A 19,448-nucleotide genomic window follows, 5' to 3' on the forward strand; every position below is an offset into this window, starting at 1 on the left:
TCCCCAAACAATGATAAAAATGAGAGGCTGAAAATTCTAAAAGCCATTCTGGTTTTGTCCATTTTTTTCTTTTTTTTTCTGTGTTTTCTAACTAGCTTTGCCCTTTTTGTGAGGATAGTCAAAACATACATTTTCTATCACATCTTAGTAGAGCATAAAGTGGAAACTAAAACAAGGCAAATGAGGACAAGTCCCAAATTCTCTTATCAAACTTACAGCTATACTCTATTCCTCCTAATCATATAGGTGATAACCTTGAATGTCAGGCAAAATCTGAAACACTCTTTTGCTGAGGACACTTGTTCCTGTTTCCCATCATCTCTCGGTTTTTGTATGCAGTTCTGTAGATCACGTGTGGCAAATTAAAAATTGACCTTAGTGACGTTTTAGTGCCAGCGTGACTTCTGTCATTTAATGTGTTCATAAATGGAATGAAAACATAAGCTTTTGAGCACAGAGAGTTCAATGATCAGGTTAGAGTCAAAGGTCAAAGTCTAGGACAGATCAGTGATAATAAGACTTTGGATTCAGATGATTATATTATAGTCATAAATACTGTTACTTCAGCTCCTAAACTGTGATGAGTGGAGAGATCTCCAGCAGGATAATGTGTTTAGCTTTTTATTGTTACTAAAACATCAGGCATAATTACATTATATATATACATGTACCTGAAAATCATTTAGAATTTGATCTTTACATGTCTATATTCACAGTGTAAATGTTCAATTCAGCATGTGGTACATATAGATAAACAACTTTAGTTTCTTCTGCAGTTTGTTAATGCATCTCTTTGCAACCCTGTGAAAGTTACCTATTAGTTACTAAGTTGTTGAGCAAATCAATTTTTCTTATCCATGCAGTGCTTTATCTTATTTCATGTGACAACTATTTTAGAGGACAAAATGGCTGACTTTTGGCCATTTCTCTGTCAAACAAGAAAAAGCCACTTAACTTAATATTAAATTGTCTTAAAGCTTTTGTAGGTTTTTTTATTGATTCTTTTAAAGACCACTATAGTTTTAGGTTTTGAAGAAATCATTGCGATTTAAAGAGTACACATTTCACACTAAATATGGTGGCTACTTTGTAATAACGATATGTTGCCTAGAGGTTAAACTGAGGTAACAGCTGCTTTCATCTGTAAATTCAATTTGAGTCTAGGTGTGTGGTTTATGTGTAAATCTGCTCCACTCTCTCATATGCATCTAGTTTCTTTTCAGTGAATCATTCGTAAAGTTAAGGCTACACAAAGTTAGAAAATTAAGAAAAAACGAAGGTAAACTATGTTGTAAATAATCTTTTCAAAGCCATTTTAAAGGAAAATAAACAGGTTTTGTTTTTCTGTGTTTAATATTAACATTTCTTACCTTAATCTGTTTTATAATAGCTTTTTCAAGGATAGCAGTAATTTGGTTCACTGATTTAACAGAAATATACTAATCATTTTCCTTAATTTCAAAGAACATATATTTTTCCTCATATAAATTCAAGCTTCATCAGTAAATAATGAATGACACCAAATACTTTTTTTTCCTTCAGAAATTCCATGAATAGTCAACAGTTAAATATGATTATAAGTTCCTTCCCAAGAAATCAGTGGTACACAATTTAACTAAGTGTATTTCTTACAATTTAGATGTGTTGTTCAAACACATTATTTTTTAACCAAATGGAAGGAAACAATTTCTAAAGGAAATTTAATTTTGACAGTTGCATCTCTTCTGCATCACTGTACCTTTGCTATGCCTGTGAGTGTGTACTCTCACCTTTTCACTTGTCAGAATAGGGAATAGATGTATGGTTGGGCATGATTAGGTGCAGTTTTGAGTTGTTAATTCTGGATTTTGTTTTTTTAACATGATTCTGGTCTGTCAATAAATGAACAGACTGAATCTTAAATGAAATTTTGGGGAGACACAAAGTAGAAAAATAGGAAAGGTATCAAAACCTCTTCCCCCCATTTGCTGAAGTTTCTGTCTGTCTGTCTGTCTGTCTCTCTCTCTGTGTCTTTTTGGAACCCTGTCAGTCCATGAGTCAGATTATATTCAACTAACAGACCCCTTACTCATTTGACTAGAAAACAAGTTTTTGTGGGAGTTTTTAGCATAGTGTCTGTTTCAGAAAGATCAATTTTCAGTTATTCTATCAAATTGTACCAACAAATAACAACTTTAAGTTATTTTGAAAAAAAAGTTTTCCTTGCTTAATCGCTCCTCTGCTGTCCCCCATCGTAATTGTTTGGAAAGGGAAAAAAAAGGCATTTAATGTAAAAAGAATTTAGACCCTCATAAAGAATGCCATGTGTTCCAGGGAAGCACCTAGCTGAACTGAAATCCAACTCAGTTCCATTCAGTCCTACATAGGAATTTAATGAGGTTATGACCTTTCCATTCACAATAACAGATCAGCTCATTATTATGAATGAAATGTGTTTGCTTCTACTAGCAGATGCATTTAGAGTCCACAGAGATCTTATGATCTTTTTTTTTTCTAGATGTTTTGAATTCTCTAGGATTTCTGATCTTTTCTGCTTACAAAAGCATGTGACATAATTTTTATTTAGTTAATAGAACCATGCCATCAAATGGTGGCTAACACTCAGACCTCTTTAACTTAAACCAAAAAGAAAATAAAGACAGATCTTTAGATGAATATTTTATTGTTTTTGTTGGAAAATATCAATCTGGAAAACCAGAATTTAAAGGTTTGGTTTTAGGGATGTAAGTGCTGAAGTATTTTATGCCCCAAGGCCTACACATATAGGCTAGTATTCTGGAGTTCTATCCTCCTGTGGGGACCTTATATCCATACAAGTGAATGAGAGTTATAGGGGTTCTCCTGCATGACTCAGATTGTTGGATTAGGTCCAGTTTTGGACATTGAACCGCATAGGTGCATTTTTTCTGCACTGGGCAAAATTATGTTTTGAAGTTACACATGAATAAGAGGACTAATACAGGTAACTAACTACCTCTGTCAACATGTGCAAAATGACTGATTACAGTGAGGTTATCCATACCTAACTTAGGACAGACTGACCCATGTTGAAAACTTTGTTGTTATCCATGAAGAATTTTGTTTTAAAAAATAATTATTTATGCAATAGGTGGATACGATCTTTCATGTAAATAGATATTTAGGTACATCATAAAAACCTGCACTAGATACTATTAAAAAGTCTGGGGTATGTGCAATGGGCTACTGTGAAGCTGCCATAACATGGGTGTTTACAATTTTTTTTTCAAAAAACAGAAGCAATTAGGTTCTGTTATAGGCTAATCACTTGCAAATACCACACACTTCAAAATGAAGGCCATTTTAAAGAAATATGAGTACAAAGAAGAAATCTTAAAATTGTGTACTAATATTTCATATAATTGAAAACAGCTGAAGCCATTGTACTGAAATTGTTAAAGTGAAAAAAATCCTTTTAGGCTGTGACTATGTAAATTAAGTTTCAGTGAAGAAGGAATTTTTAAGGCTGAATCATAAATCCTTCAGATTTGTAAAGGGAATACTGATAGATCCCTGACTATAATACTGTGCTTCAGCTTGATTGCTGAAAAATCAAAATTTGGTTATGACAAAAAAGTGCAAAACCAAGCATTTCACGCAGACAAAATTCCTTCATGCCTTCTGATCGTACTGCATTTATAAGCCCCCTCTCCCCTTTTTTTTCCTATATAACATTAATGGAGCCTTGTGCAAAAGCAAACAACTACCACATTTATGAGTAGGAAACGTAAAAATAATGTCTGGATCTATAATATATGAATCTTCACTGACACTATAAAAGTCTTTTGCTTTTATCAGGCAAAACTTCCTATTAAATAACTTTAATATCAACCAGCTCTTTGTTGCGTCAGTATGCTGTCTCTGTTCCTTATCATCTTTTAAATTATACAGATAGACTTGTGATCATTCCTAATTTTTAAGGATGGAATTTGTTACTTGAAACAGGAGATTTGTTTGTTAAAAATACATTAATACTTTGCAGTTTAGCACTGCTCCTTTATTTATTTTTTTTAAATGCACTATATTATTGTTATGGCATTTTAGTTTATGTTTTAGTTCTGCCCTTTTTATAATAGACTGAGTCAAATAATTCAAACCTGAAACTTTAAAATTAAAAGACTCAAATGTCTTTCTCTTATTAGAAAATTATTGAATTTTCTCTGGCTTGTTGTGCCATATTTCTTATTCAAATTTTTTCATTTCATATACCTTTTCACCCACCAGTTTGATTGCCATGGCTGCAGCCGTGGGTGAATAATTGCCTGTCTTCACAGGAGCATGTTCTGGAGCTAAAGTCGAGTGCTTGCTTCCTGATGTATGCCTCATTTGGATTCTGCCGACAGCCTAGGGGCTGTATTATTCATGCCTTGACAGATAGCACTCACTAAAAGCATTGGAACAGGGCCAGGTACTGGCAGAGAGATAGTGGAGCATTGCAACTTGCAACTGAGAGGAGCATCTATAATACAAAAAAGAGAAATCCTCATACCTCCCTTTTACTGGTTTCACTTTGATGGAAAATTCATTTGCATCAAAATAAAATACCCTACAAATAAATATATTTTTTTCTAAACCATGCTTGAAAGTTTAACACAATTTTCCACATTTAATTGCAAAGCTGATTTTAATTAGTAAGGCCCTGCATGTGAAAAATGAAGATTCACTTGGGTGAGTGTAACACATTGCAGTGTCTGCTGAATGCTCTAATTAATGTATGGCTGCTGTACAACAGGGTGCACTGTGGGATATTTATGAAAAATTCTGTGCACGCAGCCAGTCTATCTGTATTTTAGTTCTTGAATCCACAAGAATAAATAACTTTCTCCCCTTTATTCTTTATGAGACATCATTGTGCATGCCATCACTCCATCCATAAACTTTATGGCATGCCTGTCTTTTTTACTATTTGTCAATGATATCATAAATCAGAAGTCAGGACATACATATTTTAACATTAATTTGAAAGCAGAGCATGGTTGCACACTGTGAAGAAACTGAGGTCCATTGATGCATTTGTGTAAAGTCTTAGCACAGAACACTGAGGTCCTTCTTGATACTTATTTTTTAAGCTACTATGAAAAATGAAGCTGAATCTGGGAAATAAATCCAAATGTATCTTCATATCTCTTGCGTTGCTATTCAACCTTTATTATACTATTAAAATAGTGATACAATAAATTCTTAGATATTTTCCAAAGGAAAAATCTTTTTATCCACCAATAATTAAAACGATTGTGTTTCACTTAATGATATAGTTGCTAATCATTTGCCAAAAACTGTGGAAAAATGTCAAAATATACTTCAAAGGTATTTTATATAATGTATTCTTGGGGATTTTTTCTTTAAAATTTTGGTAAACGTAGCTCCACTGCTTTAAGTCCAGTTAACTATTTTCTTCTACTAATTTTTAGTTGTAAGTGAAAGAGCAAAGGGAATTTCAAATGAAACACTGCAAACAATAAATAAATGTACTGACAGAGAATCCATAATATATTAGAGGTCTGTATTGGCTGCTGTCTGGTTTCTGCAATATATTCTTTGTCTGAATTTTTGATTAATGATTAAAAGGGTACAAACTTGGGCCTGAAACATCAACAAAATATATACCAGCAATTGGTGTATGGCTTTGCATGCTAGTGGCTATTGTCTAGGGCTTACCACACAAAGGAACCACAGTTCAATTCCTCCTACCACCATCTGGGTTGGGAATAGCAATTTCGGTGGCAGCAAGTTGTAGGATCTTGATGTGCCAGGAGTAGTAGCCTAATAAAGAGAGAAAATTCAAAGGCAGAATATCAGAAGGTGCTGACCCATCTGTGCAGTGACAATAAATAGCAGATTTGGGATGTGGGATATGCAGTAAGTCTCTGGGTTGGTACAATGTGTAGTGCTGAGATGATATGCTCATTTTCTTTCAAATGGCAGGTGCCAAGCTTATTTCTCATTCAGCACTCCCTTTGCAGCCACAGTGTCTGCTGTGGAAAGAGCTGTGTGGAGATGTAACTGTCAGCCACCAAATAAATGAGGACTGAGAGGGGAGTAAAGGGAAGGGAGTAAAGGAAAGAATACCCGGTAATACTGCAGAGACAATTTCCCCCAAAAGGCCCTACAAGTATCCACATATTTTTGTCTTCTTCCTAAAGGAAATTCATTTAAAAATGGCTGGCCTAGTATTTTGGTTGAAAACATAATGTGCTTTTATGACACGAATAGACAGTTTGAAGGTGAATTTAAGGTTTCTGCTTTTCAGGGCCTTGTTACACATTTCACTTAGAGCTGCTTAGATGTTAATCGATGTTAGTACTAGCTCGAGCTCGGAACAGTCACATCTTAAGGCTAAAAACCTTCTCTGAGTGTCCCCCACTTGCACAGCTGTGACTTCCCACTACAGCGCTGGCAAGCAGGGGACTGACTAGGAGCTACAGCTGTGAGTTGCCACCACAGAACTGGTGAGCCAGGGCCACCTTCTGTCCCTGCTCTAAAAAGTGAAAAAAAAAAAATGTAAAAAGAAATTAAGAGGTAGTAAATTAAAGAAAGTCTCATGTTTTAATTAATTGGGTTTTGGTATAGGAGTGTTAGGGGTGCTGGCCATGCTTCCTGGGGTGGCTGGGGGTGGGAGTGGTAAGGGGAGGTACTTTTTAGAGAGCTACTGCCCTGGGAAGGAAGTCCCAGTTTATGGGGACATGATCCTGCCCCCTAACTTGTTCCCCAGCCCTTTCCCCCGCAATCCCACTGCTGCTCCCATCCATGCCCCGCAACCTGGCTAGCTGGCATGTGCTCTGCAGGCTGTTTGCATGGGGTTGTACCCCTAGGGGTGGGAAAGGGATTTGGCCAAGTGTCAGAACCACCCCCTGGGCACAGAGTTTAGGGCATGGAAAGTTTAGCCATAGAGAACAGACGGGGAGGGGAGGGGAGCGGAGGGGGCACCTGGGATGCTGGTGGAGTGTAACTTGGTGGCTCATCTGTGGGGACTGTGGAATATGAGCTAATTAACACAGATCAGAGATAAACCTGCCATATAGTGGCATAACTTTAAGTGGCCTAAAGGGTGCTTAAAACTAGTTTCAGGTGTCAATGTGTGGACAAACCAGGGGTTAAGAGCACCAGGAGCCACCTAAAATTAATATGTAACAGGCCCTGAGACTGACAGAGGAAGATGGCTGCAGATATTGGGCAAGTTGTTTCATCTCTTTGTTCCTTATTTTCTGCATCTGTTAAAAAAGAAGCACATAGATCAGGGATGGGCAACGTAGAGCCCACAGACCAGACCAAGGGATTTTATGTGGCCTGTGGTGGGTCTACAGGCATGGGGCAGCCCAGACTATGGCATGTGTGGCTGATCCTGCTAGCCACTGCTTCCATTGTCACTGCTACCGCCAGCCCCCGCCCCACCGTCCACGTATCTCAGCCTGTCCATCCCATCCCACATCCACCACTTGGGGGTGCTGGATGATGCAGGCGGGTGGATGGGGTCTCCATAGAGACCAGCCTGGGACCCCTGTGGGCATAGCAGCTGGGCCTGGCAAATGGGATGGGGCCACAGATGAGTGGGCAGTGGCATCCAAGAGTGGGACAAATGGTCGAGGCCAGGGCTGGGATCATGGGGTGGTGACAGCATGAAGCCAGGCCCAGGGGAGAGCCATGATCTGCCCCCACACATCTCTGCAATGAGCGCTGGTTCTGGTTAGGATCAATTGCCCGACAACCCCTCCCCCCACACCTGGCCTAGGCCACAACAGCTCACCAAAACTCTTTAAGTGGCCATCTATCCCAAATAATTGTTTACCCCTTATGTAGACATATGGATAAGAACACTATATAAAAGGTTGCATATAGCTATTACATACTATATTTTCAACTTGTCTCTGATTTTTTCCTACTTGCACATAAATAGATAAGGATCTAAACCAGTGCCTAATTCAGTCAAGAGGAGTCTTTCCTAAAGCTGGATGATTGGGTAGAATCAAGTGATGGGAGAATTTTGCTTCCAGGTCCAACTAACTTTCCTATTTGAGATTTTTCCTACTTTGTCTTTATATTAGTAGCCTTATTATAGTTACTGAAATTTAATAAGCTATGAGTATTTATGATCATTGTTTATTACTGTGCATTTTAATAACACCTCAGTTTTTGTCACTGTTGTTACATAAACCTAAGGAAGGTCATAAGCAATCATACACATTCTGCAGAATTGAGTGGGGTACCAAGGAGCTGTATATGCTTTACCTGAAGACCAACACAGAAGAATGTTAATGTCTTGGAAGAAATTCTATCCATAGACAATAACTTATTTCCATTAATCTGTAGTTCTACATATTTCTTTAATTCATTCCTAGAGCCATTAATTCCTTACCCCAATTCTTATTAACCTCTGACCAAGGCATGGAAGAAGTATGTGGCAGAGGAATACAAAAATTACAAGGAGTCAGAATGAAAAATATAAAATGTTATCTAGCTCTCTCTCAAGTGAGTTACTGTGGTATCTGACACAGGGTCTGGACACACAACACATTTACACTAGTTTTGTACACCAATGTAAATCATAGCTCAGGCTTGAGGAAGGACACAATGTTCCTGAAAGCTTGTATGGTTTTTCTCTCAACTACATAACGAGTCTAATAAGATATCACCAAAAACCCCTTTGCTTCTCGCATATTTCTTGAACCATCATGGCTATAGCAGCATTTCAGCCTTGCTGCTGGGATTTAGAGCAGACAAAGAAGCAGTTAAATAAAACACCTACCTCAGAGTGATCTGTGGACACACAACTCCTACATCAATGTAACTTATGCTAGTGTAATTTTACCCTGATTCTTTCAGGGATAGGGTTAGGTGAAACTACCACAGTGTGTGTCTAGTACATGTGCTATTAATTTGAAGTAGACTTACTGCACAGTAAGCCTACCTAGGAGCATGTCTACACATGCCCCCCCAAATGTGCTCCCAATAGGAGCAGCCTGGTACAGGGCTGCTTTCACCCTGCTCTGCCCCCCTACAGCAACCAGAGGGAGCTCCAGGCTCCTGCTGAGTGCTAGCCTAGGGGCTGGCAGGAATCATAGGACTGGTTCTCATGTGCATGGGGCCAGGAGAGCTCTGTTGGCTGCAGTAGCAGTTGTCTCCTGGCCCTGTACACATCAGGAAGGGTCCTGAAGTTCATGAGGCAAGGAGACAGCTGCTGCTGCAGAGCTCTCCCACCCCATGCACATGGGGACAAGCCCTGTGGCCATTGGGGCTTCCCCATGAAGCTGGAGCTGGCTGGGACCTGCCCCAGACTGGATAGTTCCTGGCCAGTTCCAGGTTGTGTGAAGAAGCAGAGAGCTCCCAAGTTCTCGTGCTGCTTAGGTCCCAGCTCCTGTGGGAATCTGGGAGCTGAGCAGTGCAGGGAGAGGGGCAAGGCAGAGAGTTATCCCATCCCAGTCCTACTCAGCTCCTAGCTCCTGAATGGAGTTGGGAGCTGAGTAGTGGCAGGACTGGGGAAGTTCCCTGTCCCCTGTGGCTCCCCTAGTGTAGGGACTGATGGGGAGCAAATTTGCTTCTGGCCAGCAGCTACACAAGTGCTCAGTATCTACTGTGCAGTTAGTTTACTATCTGTATTTATGGGTAGTAGGTAATTGCCTAGTAGACTAATTTACTGCAAAGTAAATGTGTGCATGTGTAGATAGTGACACTTGACTGCACAGTAGATTAGTCTACTGCTCAGTAAAGCATCTTGTGTAGACACATCCACAGTGTAAGGTTTACATTATTTGTCTGCTCCTTGTTCACATTGGGCTAAAGGCTAATTAAACTAGTAAAAGTCAAGGTTGCATGTCCAAGCTTCCAGGTAGATGTATAACACAGAAAGTCCTGCTTCCCATCTGCCCAGTCTCCCCTGCCGACATACTTACTTATTAGGCCATGTGATTAGAGAAAGGAACATTGGTGTGTATAGAAAGAAACAAACAAAAAAAAAATAGGAGCAAAACCAAGGATATAAGAAAGAGGAGGATAAAGAATCAGATTTACTTTATTTTCTTTCTAAAATTACACTATGACCTGTCTTTTAAAATTGTTTATTGAAGTTCTTCAATAAGTTGAGACAGCCTTTCCAAAGCCATCACTTCTTATTAGTGGCTGATGCGATGTGCTGCTTCTAGTGGTGTCAACTCAGGACATGGAGGGGATGGGCGATCTATGAGCCATCTTCAGTGACAATAATAAAAAAAAAATCCCACAGTACAGATCAAATACCACACAGACATACAGATCCCACAGCTCATGAAGAGGTAATGGCCCAATACAGATTAAGGATGTGATCTGTAATTTTTGATGGCAACAAAGACAGGTGAGAAGAATTGGTCACATTTAATGACATTTCATACCATAGATTTATATTCATAGATTGTAAGGCTGGAAGGGAACTTGGAAGATCATTAGGTCCAGCCCCCTGCAATAGGCAGGAAAGACAACTGGGGGTCAGGTAACCCCAGCAAGGTGACCGTCCAGTCTCATCTTGAAGATTTCCAGGGTAGATGATTGCACCACCTCTGCAGGCGATTGCACTACCACAGTTTGGATATCCTAACTGTAAAGAAGTTTTTCCTTATGTTGACCCTGAAACAGTCTTCCAGGAGTTTATGGCCATTACTCCTGGTTTTCCCCAAGGGTGCCCTGGTGAACAATTGTTTGCTGAGCTCTTGATGTACTCCCCTGATGTAATAGTTCCAAGGCCCCTCTCAGTCTTCTCTTTTTTAGGCTGAAGAGTCCCAGGTCCCTCAGCCTTTCCTCATATGGCTTGCTGTGCAAGTCTCTGATCATGCAGCCCTTCTCTGGACACTCTCAAGCTTTACCACATCCTTGTTAAAGTGTGGTGCCCAGAACTGGATGCAGTACTCCAGCTATGGTCTCACCAATGCTGAGTAAAGCAGAAGAATCACTTCCTTGGTTTTGCTTGAGATGCATCAATTGATGCATGCTAGAGTATTATTTTCCCTACTGGCTACAGCATCGCACTGCCGGCTCATATTCATACTGTGGTCTATATTATGAGCTTAAACTTAGTAGGGGTCATATAAGCCCAGTATTCATTCCTGCCCACGGCAGGGAGTTGGACTTGATGATCTGCTCAGGTCCCCTCTGACCCTACATATATGAATCATCTATGAATTACCCTTAGGTCCCTTTCATTCATGGTGCTGGTCAGTTTGGCTCTGCCAAGCCAGTAGGTTTGTTGAGGACTGTTCGTTCCCGGGTGGAGCACTTTACATTTCTCAATGTTTAACTTCATCTGGTTTCGATCCGCCCAATCTGTCTAGGTCTGCCTGTATCTGCAGCCTATCTTCAAGCATGACCATGCTTCCCCATAAGTTGGTATTGTCCGCGAACTTGGCCAGTGAGCTCTTCACCCCCACATCCAAATCATTGATAAAGATGTTGAAAAGAACTGAACCAAGCACAGACCCCTGAGGGACATCACTGGCTGATTTCTCACCAGGATGATACAGATCCGTTCATTAGAACTCTTTAGGTCCTACCCCTCAGCCAGCTTTTGGAAGTTAAGGTATACAATGTCAACCTCCTTTCTGTTATCCAGGTGGTGAGTTACCTGGTCGTAGAAGGAGATGAGATTGGTAAGACAAGACCTACCTGCAACATGGCTGTCATTCAGAATCCTACCTTCTGCAAGCCTATTGCACATAGACTCCTTAATGAATTTTTCCAGGATTTTCCCTGGGATAGAAGTTAGGCTAATTGGCCTATAGTTACTCAGGTCCTCTCTCCTCCCTTTCTTGAGGATGGGCACAACATTAGCCTTCTTCCAGTCCTCAGGGACCTCTCTGGAGTGCCATGAGTTTTGGAAGAGTTTCACCAGGAATTCTGCTATGGCCTTGGCCAACTCCTTCAGCACTCTCGGATGGAGTTCATCCGGTCCTGCTGACTTATATATGTCTAATTTTTTTAATTAGACATATATGGCACCAGTTCTATGGCAATAGTAGGAAGGCGGTCATTTCTCCCATGCCCATTCTGTACCTTATCTGGAATGATTTTCCTCTTTGCCCGGTGAAATACCGAAGCAAAGTAGTCGTGCGGGAATCATTCAGTAGTCACCACAGTGGCTAGCTGTTGTTTATTGTGCTGTAAATTGTAGCATGAAGCTGATATGACAACTCTGGAAATACCAATGTGACCAAAGTTAGTAATATATGTGTTTTAAAGATCAAGCCTTAAATCAGTTCGGTAATTTATAGTGCTGTAAAACATGTTTAGCCAGAACAGCATATGATTGTCCCAAGATGTTAACACTAGGCATTCTCACTCATTTCTTGCTAGTTCTGGACCTAATTCAGCTCTTCAGGTGTGCCAATGCACACTTTTTTAATGCTATTGGTAAATATATTTGAAATAATCGCTGTGTGGAGTTCAATATCAGTGGACAAACAGGAAACTAATGGTGTTTCATAGTTTCATAGTAGCTTCATAGTAGTTAGGGTCAGGAGGGACCTGAACAGATCATCTAGCCTGACCCCCTGCCACAGGCAGGAATGAATGCTGGGTTCACAAGACCCCAGACAGGTGATCGTCCAACCTCCTCTTAAATTTGCTGAAGGTAGGGGCGAGGACCATTTCCCTGGGAATTGGTTCCAGATTTTGGCCACCCTAACTGTAAAATATTGCCTTCTGATCTCTAACCTAAACCTATTCTCCATCATCTTATTACCATTGTTCCTTGTCACCCCAGGTGGTGCTGGGGAGAAAAGGGCTCTACCTATTTGCTGTTGATCTCCCCTGATGAGTTTGTAGGCAGCCACCAGGCCTCGCCTCAGCCTCCTCTTGCTGAGGCTGAACAGGTTCAGGTCCCTCAGTCTCTCCTCATAGGGCCTGTCCTGCTGCCCTCTCACCAAGCGGGTGGCCCTCATCTGAACCCTCTCCAGGATGGCCACATCCTTTTTGAAGTGCGGTGCCCAGTACTGGATGCAGTACTCCAACTGTGGCCTGACCAAAGATGCATAGAGGGGGAGTATCACCTCTCTGGACCGGCTTGAGATGCACCTTTGAATGCATGACAAGGTATGGCTGGCCTTGCTGGCTGCAGTCTGGCATTGGCGGCTCATGTTCATCTTGGAGTCAATAATGACTCGGAGATCCCTTTCTGCCTCTGTGCTTTCAAGAAGGGAACTCCCCAGCCTGTATGTATGCTGTGAATTCCTTCTCCCAAGGTGCAGCACCCTGCATTTGTCTACGTTGAACTCCATCCTATTCTCATCTGCCCATTTTTGTAGTCTGTCTAAATCTAGTTGCAGCCTCTCTCTCCCTTCAAGTGTGTCCACCTTGCCCCACATCTTAGTGTCATCAGCAAACTTTGGCAGCATTCTTTCCACCCCCTCGCCTAAGTCGCTGATGAAGATGTTAAACAGTGCAGGCCCAAGGAAACAGTTTCTCCATCAATTATCTTGCAAGATCACATGCAAGGAATCTACCGGTTATATTTAGCTTTCTAGATATAGCCATTGATGAAATTTATGCTCTCAGTGCCTCACAAAAAAAGGTTATCCCTATTTTACAGGTAGGGAACTGAAATACAGACTAAAAGCTAGAACCACAAAGGGATTTATACATTTTACTGCCATTTCAGGTGCCAGTGCCCAAAATTTATATTCTCAAGCTGCCCACCCAGTTGCTATCTAAATTCTGCAGATTCTCTAGACATCTATACTTCTGCTTTTAAGGCATGCACCTGGCTGTGGATACTGATGAGAAAACGAACCTATCTCACATCTAAACCTCAGATTCACACACCAGCCATTCCTCTGCAGTCCTGTTGAGCACAGTTCACTAGGTGTTCTCAGAACACATCTTCCAAAACATAGCCTGAGGATATGCCGCTCCCTTTATTGAGTACCTCAGTGGTTAGGGCACCAGATTTGGGAGAGTTGGGTTTAATTCCCTTCTCTACCTGAAGGGATTAAAATTCACATCTCACACCTCCCCAGAAAGCACCCTGTCAGGCTGTACAGCAAAGGGGTGTTCTCATTGCCTCATGTTGAAGACATTTCACTTTACATAGAATTAATAGATATTCACTGGATCGGAGAGAAAACACATGGCTAATCACGAAGTCATCCAAGTTAGTGATTAAATCACTTGCTTTGGAAGGGAGAAACTTGTGTTCTAGTCCCTGCTTCAATTAATACTTTATATAAAACACTAAAGCAATGGTTCTCAACCTTGTTAGACTTGAAACATCCCAAAACAGACTCGAGGCACTCCTCAAAAAAAGCAAGCTCTTTGTTTCCCTTATTTATTTATTTTTTACTATTGAAAAATAATAAAGCAATTCTTCTGCTGCAAAGAACTCAGAGGCTGTGTGCAGATGAGTGCGGCCATGTGGTATGTGGCACCACAGACGCATCTGTGGTGCCACATACTGCACATTCAGCTGTTTTTTGCACTGCAAGGGAGCAGCATTAGGGGTGGATGGGGGGGGGGGGGGGTTGACTCCTAGATCTCCAAAGGTAAAAAAAAAAAAAAACCACGCGCAAAAAAAAAAAAAAAAAAAAAAGCAGAGTGGCATACATGGGGGACAGTGTGCACCACTTGAAACTGGGACCTGGCTGGCCAGAGCTGCCCTCTGGCTACTGACTAGGCTCCAAGCGGCAGGGTCACTACTGCTGCAGCCCCAGGACCCCAAGTAAGACTGCTGGGGCCAGTCCAGTGGAAGCCCCAGCATCCCCTACCCCAACCAAGGTAACCTGCCATATGTCAGAGGGCATGTGGCACAGGCATTTCCCAGGGACATGTAGCAGTGGCACAAGGTGTCCCAGTGCTAGTTGTCCCCAGGGAACCAAATGTTCATGTTCATGTGGATGCAGCCAGAAAGGCCACAACAGGTTAGAAGGTTTTTAACGCTTTGGATTCCTATTTAAAATCTATGGGTTTGCTATGAGAAACATGTTTGCACACCTGAAAATGCTAAAATTACATGGCATTTTGTGGCATGCTTAAAAGGATTTCAAGGCACCCCAGGATGGCCTTGGCACCCTTGTCAAGAATTACTGCACTAATGGAAACAAATAATGGATGCCAGATCCTGATAGAGCCAGGAAGCCTATTCTAGGTTACAGTCCTCACACTAGGCCATAGAGTCATACTCACTCTGTCTCCTGCCCTTTGAATACGTAAATAATAAATGCGAAGTGTAGAAACTTCAACATGAGAATACCCTTAACACAGAATATAATTTGAACATCACTTAGGGTACTCACCTGTGTGATGTTCATATCTCTGTAGGCTAGTAAACCGAGATTTCCTACATTCAGGGTGAGTGCTTTGGCCACTGCGTTACTGGATAAGGTTTTGCAGGGAAGGAGGAGGGCAGCTTTTCTTCTGGCCATGTTTTGAAAGAAAAAGCTAAAGTGACCTCATTTTTCAGAAAAAAAAGAGAAGCATGTAGGTGCTTAAATCATCCTATGCATTCTCTAAGGAGCCAAGAAATCACAAAGGAAATAAATATCTGAGCAAAGAATCAAACCCATGTGTTCTGAATCCTAGTCAGTTTCTTATTCTTATAGTAAAAATGGGTTTAAGCAAAGAAAGTGGCACAACTAACAAATGACCACTTGTTACATGCTTTTTGTACTGTTAATGTTTCATGTCGCAGAAGGCCCTGACCGGCCAATACTCATTAGAGAAGTGCTAGTTGTAGTTACTTCATTAGGGAAGTGCTGGTTGTAGTTCATTCTCCAATCAGCATTACAGTTAATGCCACGTTGATTTTAGCTCCTATAGTCAAGGTTAAAAAACTTTGATATTTATGACAAAATCTGTCATCTCTTTTTCAAAATGAAGTGCACACACTCACACCTGATGTACACAATATTTTTGTTTATAGTTTGTGAGGAAATCTGTTAATTAGCTTATAAGTTAAAATTAATTTTAAAAAAGAAATATGTCACTTGCTCTGTTATAGGTTTACAAAATGATTGTAATAACATAGACCTTTAAAACTTCCTGCAAGATTAAAATTCACTGAAGTCTACTGCATAGTTGCATTTGAAGTTTTTTTAAAAGGATTCACTGTGATTTTTCCATACCTGCAAGTTTCTTCTTCACTGGGGACTGAAGAAAAATGCTCCTCTTGCCCCACTCCTCTGTTTTTCTCAAATGTCTGGCTGGGATGAAATGCTTCTCTTATTAATTTGCTTTGTGGCCTACAGTGTCAGCTGTAGCCTACCCACCAGTATTTTTCATCCTACTCTGTTTGCTCCACACCCCTTAGTCTTTCCTTATTTTCTTTGATAATGATTTATTCCAGTCTTTCAAAACTTACTTTTTGAGAGAGCTTGGAGGCTTACTGTCGCCCCCTTGTTTTTTTAATGGATTTTATGCTTTTGCCATGAAGCACCACCATTTTGGGCACTAGGCACCATTTTTCTGCACAAGATATTTGCTTTTTCCATGATTTTAAGGTGGTTTTCTTCAACAAAATAATTTATTGGGGCGGGGGGGGGGGGGGAGGATTATACCATCCTCCAAATCTTTGGCACCATGATGCTCAGCACCACATTATACAAAGTCAACATCCTGAGATCAATCTATGACCACAGTGCACCCAAAGTATTTTTGTTTCTGGAACATTCCTACTGATCTGTGCCTCATTCCTAGGAGCCCTCTTACACATTACAGGAACTTGCCACTCCATACAAAAAGCATTATGTCTTCAAGACCACCCTGTCAGACACAGATTCTATGGAGGCTTCTGGACCATGAGGGCTAAGTGCACAAGCTCATAGCACTCTTGACCTTCCACAGTAATGGAGCCCTGACCTTGGCCAGGTCAGCACCTTTGTGCTCCACATGTGGCATTTCAGTTCTAATTCTGGATCTGTACACTGTCAAGCTATTTGCCATGACTCCTATTAACTCCAAAACTACTCTCTTTAGTACCAGATATTCAGAAGTACCATGTCCAGTATAGTAGCCTTCCATCAAATATGCCTGCATCAGCACTGCAGCTAGGTCTCATATTTGCTACCATACTACTTTTAACGCAAGAGTTGTCAGCTTCACCATTCAACACAGTTGTAATTTGACTACAACATAGACCCCCTTCTGGAACTGTATTTGAACATGTCCTCTCAAACTCCCAAGAAACCCTCACGTTCGGCATTGTGAAAGCATTATTTGTTTGATACCACACTGTTCCAAGTGTCTTAATCCTCTTACCCAAAATTGCCATTCTGGCTTTGGGGGCCACAGTCACTCTTCAGTTACCCTCGCCATGCAAGCCGTTTGAGGTAGTATTCTACAGTGTTCTCAAAGGCTACTTCATTAATGTAGCCTCCCTGACACTGGGGCCTGTTCTCTCCTGGACAGTCTTCTTGTGAAGAGGCTAAAGAGTTATTTTTCTTTCCCTGGCACTGCTTCTTCATCCACAGAACATTTGGGTTTCCAAGACTTACTGAAGTTCCTGAGCAAAGATATCTAACTTTGTTCTGAAGGGATAGTTGAGGCACCACTCCATTCATTATTGGACATCCTATACCAATCTAGGCCTGCTAAATTCATAAAAACAATGCTATTCTTATGCTCTGATGCTGTCTGACTTCCACTCCTCCTGTTGACAAGTGGGTTAAGATGAAGTAAAGAGGGCCCTGAGTTTTCATATTCTCACCCCATTCCATCTTGCCTTATTGTCACACCTATAAATGAAAAGATGGTTCTTCCAGATTTATTCCTAAAGATAGAGAACATAGGAACTTGGACTTTAAAGGAAAATCTATATTTATCTGCCGGTCCCCAATTTAGAATTTCTAATTATGAAGCATGTTTAGTAAAGAATGATCTCAAGATCTGTGAATTACTTGATGGCCATGTAGACCTTGTTTCTGCTCAGTCCTGAGATTCTTGCTTTGCTCAATCATGAAGGGAAGGCAGTTGCAAAAACACTGTTCTAAATAGCTCTAGACTCAGCTGAAAAAGCAGCTCAATCAATGGCCACATCGGCAGACATTGTTTTGGTGCTGGGTCTGGTTTGCCCAAAGACATTCAAAATCAGTCAAACACCTGCCTTCTAAAGTGATTGAGTTCTTCAGTGCCAAAAATATATGCCCCTTAAGTCCTTCACAGATTCCATAATAATCCCTGTTCCCTCAGGATCTGTCCCCCCTTTTCAGGAAAAGTCCTGATTTTTGCTGGTACAGCTTCGTTAAAAGGCTCCACTGGTTCCTTTTCCACAAACTATCTCCTCTTTCTCTTACACTTGGCAGTTGGGGCCACCAAAAATAGGGAGAGATTCAAAAAAGAGAAATGATTTCATGCCTTCCTATTCTGCATCTGTCCATGACCCCTCTGCATGACATTGCTTTGATAGTAAAGTACAGAAACATGCTAGTTTCTATATCTCCCCCTTTCTGTAACCACCTTTTTTGTTCAGTTTGGGTTTGGATCACTGTTGGATGCTGGGTGCTCAAGATAAGAATAACCAGTAACACCAATTTGCAGTAGGAAAGATATTGCTTCCCCTTCAAAGAAAGAGATTTTACAGCAATTATTTCCCAATCCCAAAGAGAAAAGGAGGATGTAGACTGACTTGAGAAAACTGAACAGTTATATCTGCAAGCTCAGATTAAAGATGGTCATCTGAGGAGCTATCATCCCATCTCTGGACTGGGGATGGATTACCATCTTCTCACTTGCAGGATGCAGGATATTTTTCCATATATCTTTTTGGCAGTCTCACAGAAAATGCCTACACTTGCTAATGGGACAGGACCAAAACCAGTATTAGGATGTCCTTGTCAGCCCTGATCCCCTGAGATTCCTCATGAAAGTTTTTTTGTTTTTAGCACTGTACATCCAAAGATAGGGGATCACAGTAAATCCTTATGATTGGTTTGTAAAAGAGCTCCCTGTGGAGCATGTTATGAAACTTACAGTCTTGTTCCAGTCACTCAGGTGGTGTAGACGTGTTCAAATGATTCGGGATTTGTTTTCCCAGTAGAAAACCTTGCTCAGAGACCCCTAAATAGATGATTGAATATTGAGGAGCAAAGAGCTTTCAGTGCTGATGCTGCACAGCCAGCCTGTGCACACATCTCAGAACGTTCTGCAGTCTGCCTTGCAACAGATAACAGTAGCAAGCAGGGCAGCCCTGATTGGCTAACTCAGACTGCTCAGGATCACCTGCAGGAAATATAACGGCTTCAGTGTGAAGATTGTGCTTTCCCATCCATGCAGCACACAGGGGCTGTGTTTTGCTTCGTGCTCTGCTGGAGCAGTAGAGTCCATTCTCAGTGACGCATTTTCTCTCTGGATCCAGAGGTTGTGGGAGGGAGTTGTGGTATCAAGACATGCTGGAATGCTGGACAGTTGTGTTGCAGCTTCTCTCAGAAGTGTAAATATACATGCATTTGGTTTACTGGGAATGATTTTAACCCTGGTTGTTCTCT

General features: G+C 41.0%; 1 protein-coding gene across 3 annotated transcripts in view; it reads left to right on the top strand.

Moving 5' to 3' along the window:
• Positions 1-19,448, top strand: part of MYT1L (myelin transcription factor 1 like) — a 463,312-nt gene that overhangs the window by 286,657 nt on the left and 157,207 nt on the right. The gene's annotated exons all lie outside the window — the stretch shown is intronic.

This window comes from Alligator mississippiensis, chromosome 1 (genome assembly GCF_030867095.1).
Source record: "Alligator mississippiensis isolate rAllMis1 chromosome 1, rAllMis1, whole genome shotgun sequence".
Classification (NCBI taxonomy): domain Eukaryota; kingdom Metazoa; phylum Chordata; order Crocodylia; family Alligatoridae; genus Alligator; species Alligator mississippiensis.